Here is a 6000-nt window from a genome sequence, read left to right as displayed (position 1 = left end):
TTCTGGGTTTTTTAATTTACCATTCAGGGAACTTAAAGGCAACATGTACGGTTTGTTTATTATTATTATTATTATTATTATTATTATTACGGCAAACGATACTTTCTTGATTTACTTGATAAACCTTTTGAATTAAATTGTTTAAACTTCCAAATATAAATACATCTGCATCATTTAAATTGGAAGGTTCAGTTTACATGTTTATAAAAATAAAACCTAATAATAATAATAAAAAACAGTTCTGTATTAAGTTATTTTTAAAATCTGTATGGGTCATCTAAAAAAAAGAGATAAGAGATAAGAAGCTCCAGGATAAACATTTACGTAACGCATAAATTACTTTTAGTTTTTATTGTTCAATGATATTCATATAATTTTTTTTTTAAGGCGTCATTAATGTAAAATACGAAATCAACTATTGTTTATTTTTATTTTTTTTACTTACACAATTTAGTGAAACAACCCGCGTTCATTAGTGCGGATGAAACGAAAAAAGTTTGACTTGTGCTCATCATGCGTGGCTGAATTTAGACACGCAACAGAGGTATGTGAAATGTACTGTAAAGTTGTCTTGATGCGTTCAGTTCCAGAGGTGGTTATGTTGGGTGTATTGTTTTTCAGTTAAAGAAATTTTGGTATCTATACTTTACTTGAGTAATTATTTTTCAGCCGACTTTTTACTTCTACTCCTTACATTTTAACGCAATTATCTGTACTTTCTACTCTTACATTTTAAAAATAGTTCGTTACTCATTTCGGCTTGTTTTCATTCCAAAAAAAAAAAAAAACACCTATCCAGATAATGCGCCATCCGGATGAAGTGAAGTTGATTGGGGTTGGATGAGAAGTATAAACATGAGTTTCCGACACCCTATTGGTTTGTACGCGATCCATCGCACCTGCACATGACACAGTCACATCACACTCCAGTAAGGGCATAGCCTTGTCTGGTTCGTAATCAAAAAATACATTTCTTAAAAGTAGGGTTGGGGTATGGAACCGGTATGCACCGAACCGAATAAGGACGCAGATTTCGGTGCCTCTTAAATGCCTGAGCGATCGATTGAAATGTTTGTCCTGGTTCTCTCCGATATGTAGGCCTACACAAGAAGCATGGGCGTCGCTAGGCTTTTTTATAGGGGCTATAGCGGAGCTCCATAAACTGTACTCAAATTTCGCGATCGCCTCGAGTCAGTCCCCTTAAATTTCATATGAAAAATTGGGTGACCGGTCTACTCTCCGTCTTTCAGCGCGCTCTTCATTCCACAGACGGCGGTGGAGCAGCGCGAGCGCACTTAACAGAAACAGAGGACCAAGGTGTGTGTTTATCGATAGATTGTTAGAAATCTGTATCTGTGCAGTTCTTTGTCATAAATACATTTACAAAAGGTCACGAGGGGCAGTCGGTTTCTGTAAAGTTTTCGCTTGTCACCGCTAATCACACCACAGCTGTTTCCTCCAGCAACAATCTAGCCCTTAACCGTTAAAACGAACAACTTCAATTGTACTTATTTAAATATCACTCATTAAATCATACGACTTTATACTACACTAGGTGTAAAAGGTTAGGCACGTTTTCATTTTCACCCCAAAGAATGGTGTTCGGACAGTTAATTTTATAACATTGCTGTAGTGTATCAGTAGAAAATCAGTTTACATTTCCAAACATTCATTTTGTGCATTCAAAATCACACTAGATTATTATTAAAATTAATGGCAAAATTAGACTTTTGCACAGTACTGTACTTTACAAACGACATTGTTGCTACTTTATATGGAACCATACAGTCATTTCGCAGTCTGTGTAAAGACAGTGACAGACACCACTCATTTTAACTACAGCTTCAGAGTGATTGACAGAGATACAGTGGAAACATTAGTGTGCTTTTGATTCTGAATTTTATTGTGAAATGGTAACAACCATAGAGTAAGGGAAGAACTTGGCAAATGAGGAGGTCCAAGGTGAAAGCTATGATGGTTATTTTAAATTTTCCTGTTCTTTGGAGTGTTATCTCTTGGCTCTTTTTTTAAGTATCTTTCAGGCAATCCGTTTAGGCACCGGTACCATTTTAAAAGTATCGAAATGGCACCGGACCCTACTTAAAAGTAGATTATTTATTTCTCAACAACTGGCTCAAATATCAAATGGGTGCTTTCTCTTCATCCTCCAAAAGCTACTGTAGGTTAGTCCGGTAACTAGACGTGTTTGAATAATTAGCGTTGCGATTGACAACGCGACTGACCCCCGTGACATTTGTCTATGGTAACCCATACTGGGGAATTGGTGCTTCTGCATACCCACGCACACCCAAATGTTCACACCGTGCAAAGACCTGGAGCAGTGGCGTATATTTTATTCTCAGGGACTGGGGGTCAGTGCCGCTCGCACCAGCCATGGGTATTGAGGGTGGAGAGGAGAGCGCTGTTCATTTTCCCACCCTACAACTCATCCTGCCAGCAACCGAGACTCGTTGCGACCTTTGTTTACAAGGCTCTTCATGTAGCGAATAGAGGAAGCTATCGATCAAGAAGGTATTAGGATTCAGTTTTCATTTGTATGATTTTTTGATTACACTGTTGGAGAACAGTTTCATTTTGACAACACTAATGTTTATTGTAAATAGACAGACCCATACAAATATTCAGCCTGCCCTGGGTTCCAATTTTCTTGTTCGCCCTCGCAGACAGCTCACATTAAATACATTTAGCGCGCTAAGAAGCCTCTGATTGACTGTTTTACCAAGGCAACTAGTCATCATAATCTCTAGTTCCTTAGTGTATTTGCCCCGAAGTGTCCCTTAGGAATGGGCATATATGCGGCTGAAACAGGTAATCTAGTGCATCTTATTTTTCAACGTTATATAAAGGCGCATTATGGCCTATGGCCTTTGAAAAAATGTTTTTTTGAGGAGGTGGGTAGTGCACAATAGGCCCCTGTGGCGTGGCCTAAGCTTTTTGCTATGGAATTTTTTTTCCACATTACTTTACGCTGTAAGGGAAACCAGTACTTTTCAATTTACTTCAAAAAAAGCTTGAGTTGATACATTTAAGATTTTAAAGGTCTTTTGAACCCTAGTATCTATACTTCACTTGAGTTGAACGTGAAATACTTTTGATCACTGTTTCCAACGGTCCAGTCTACAGTATCATGGCTTGGTTTGTTCGTGGAGTTCAGATTGTTTTGACGAGCTTGGGCAAGTTCGCAGCGATAAGCCTGATGACTGTCGTGATCAGAACCGACTACTGGCTCTACTCTAGAGTGGGGTACGCTAACAAAAACCTGAGTTTTGGCATTCATTTTTCAGATTGTTTTGACGAGTAAAACCGAACTTCTCTTTACACAAGCAAAATTAGGCTTTAATGTATGTCTTTCTGACAAGCAAAATTCCGCTTCTAATGTAAAAACAGTCAGCTTACCTCATTATTTGGCCATACAGCGGAGTTTCGTTACTGAACGATTCAGCATTTTTGAACAAATTGGGTGAGTCAATTATTCAGTGAGCCATTCATAAAGAAAGTTACATATCTATCTGCCCTTGATAGTATTGAAAATTACTAATATTACATAGAATTTAGGATGGATAGTATGCACACTGGGATGCAGGCTTGCTTTATTTATTAAATGAATTAGCCGTTTGAACAAATTGGTTAAATCAGTGACTCACTCATTAAAACTGACTTACTGTCCAGTAGGTGGTGGTTTGGTTTCATATTAAAAATTATCATTGAATTTTCCAACATTCCATATTTATATGTTAAAAAAAGTAAAACATTAATCTTATAACATTATTTATGCATTTGCAATTTTACTATGTAAACTAATTTATGGAACCTCTTCATTAAACAGTCTGTGTAAATACATCTAAATGACACTTTCGATACAGCTTCAGTGTTTCCTCTGCAGTGGAAAGATGGAGTTTGTTGATTCTGATTTTATTTGAATGGTAACAACCATATTCTAACTGAATGTTTTAAAGGGGTCATATGATGCGATTTCAAATTTTCCTTTCTCTTTGGAGTGTTACAAGCTCTTGGTTCGTAAAGAAGATCTGTAAAGTTGCAAAGACTAAAGTTTCAAATCCAAAGAGATATTCCTTATAAAAGCTAAGAGTCAACCACTCCTACCTAAACGGCTCGTTCTAACACGCCCCCACATGTCTATGTTACAATGTGGGGAAATTTGCATAACGCCACCCAAATGTTCACGCAAAGAAAGAAGGCGTAATTTTTATTCTCACTGTTGCCGCCGCCGCCATGTTGTGGAGACGCTGTGTTTCATTGTGAAAGCGAAGTTACTTTGTTTGGCCTTCCATAAGAGGACACAACTAGAATTCAGTGGTTAAGTTGTATTTACAACACTGTTCCAGAACAGTTCAACCCAAATATTCAGGGCCCGGTTCCCCGATAACACTCACTCTTAGCGCGCTAAGAAGACTCGAAAGATATATCTTACCAAAGTTTTTTATGTTCCTAAGTGTGTTCCCCGAAGTGTCCCTTAGGAAGCTCCTTAGCACGCTGCCTCTTACGTTCGACGTTACAAAGGCGCTGTCCCAAGTGAAGGTGCTGAATTAGTTGGCATCGATTGCTAAGGAATCGATTTTCCACTTCACGCTGTAAGGGAAACAGGTCAATTTAGCTCAAAGGAATCATTTAAGATTTTAAAGGGAATTTGAACAGAATCACTGTTTCACGGCTGATCACTGAAACGGCCAGCGATTCACTGAACGAGCCGTTTAACATCAAATCTGCGCTGGATATTAATATCCAAAGTATAGTGAAAACACTATAATTAGCACTATAACAAGATCGGCAGTTTAAGACATTAACTTGTAAGCACAAAACACAAGATACTTCTCTTTACAAAATATGAATAAGGCTTTATTAGATAAATCTAAGACATATAAACTAATCTAACACATAAGCACACGCACTCACACATTCACACAAGTTGCAGGAGGATAGAAAGTTAGGGAAGAATGAGTTTAAGAGAATGAAAATGTGAAATCCCAAGTTCCCTTTCATAGGTCACTTCGATGCTACGGTGACGTCACCGTATGGGAACACCTCTCGGTGTGACGAATGTCTGAAGCCCTATACCATCTCGCCCATACTATTGGCCAAATAGCGCTTGGCACCACCGCCCTAACGCATGCGTACGCATCGTATACCCGAGTGCTGCGCGCTATTTCGCTCAGATTTCATTTCCTTCAGGAAAGAGAATCATCTGTGCCCTGGAATCATCTCGCGTTCATAGCGGTTTTATTCGAGCAGTGCTAACTCCTCTTCACGGACGCGATGAGTTTTCGAAAGTGCAAGGAACCGTGTACCAGGTTCATCACGAAGGGAGACACTCACGAAAGGTGCGTAGTGTGTTTGGGTTTACATCACGCTCAGACTGCGCTTAGCGGCCTTTCTTCTTGCCCCCATTGTGATAGCCTGCGGCTTAAAGTACTGCGCTCGAGGGTAGAATTGTTTTCTAAGGTCGCCCCCGCGTCCAACCCCCACCGTGTCACTTCTGCGGCAGCCGAGGCACCGCACGTGGCGATGGCTTGGGGAGACATGTGCGACTTAAATTACGACGACAGCGCTGCGCTGGAGTTTTCTCCACGTCGCTCGCTCTCCCCTACCCGAGTGCAGGAAACCAGCTTCGTCGAACCCGTCGTTTTTTTGGAACGGGAGTCTACAGCCCACCCCGGAGGCATACGATGCTATTTCCTTCGGTTGTGGGCAGTATGACGATGACGTCTTATCCACCGCGGCCTCGGAGTCTGAGGACTTCATGGCCGATACTGACAGCCCTCTCCCTCCTAGCGGATAGGAGAAGCGTGTTTCCCCCTCCTACAGCGAGCTGTTGGATGTGGTTTCTCGTGCGGTGGGTAAGCTGGGACTGGATTGGGAGGTTGAGAAGGCCGAGGCCCAACCTTCATTGAAGCTGGATGACCGTTTCTTAACCAGTCGTACTCCTGCGCAGGCCCCGTAGGCCCCGCCTTTTTTCCCCAC

Source organism: Cyprinus carpio, chromosome A6 (assembly GCF_018340385.1).
Source record: "Cyprinus carpio isolate SPL01 chromosome A6, ASM1834038v1, whole genome shotgun sequence".
NCBI classification, from domain to species: Eukaryota; Metazoa; Chordata; class Actinopteri; order Cypriniformes; family Cyprinidae; genus Cyprinus; species Cyprinus carpio.
Note: the sequence above shows the minus strand (reverse complement) of the source record.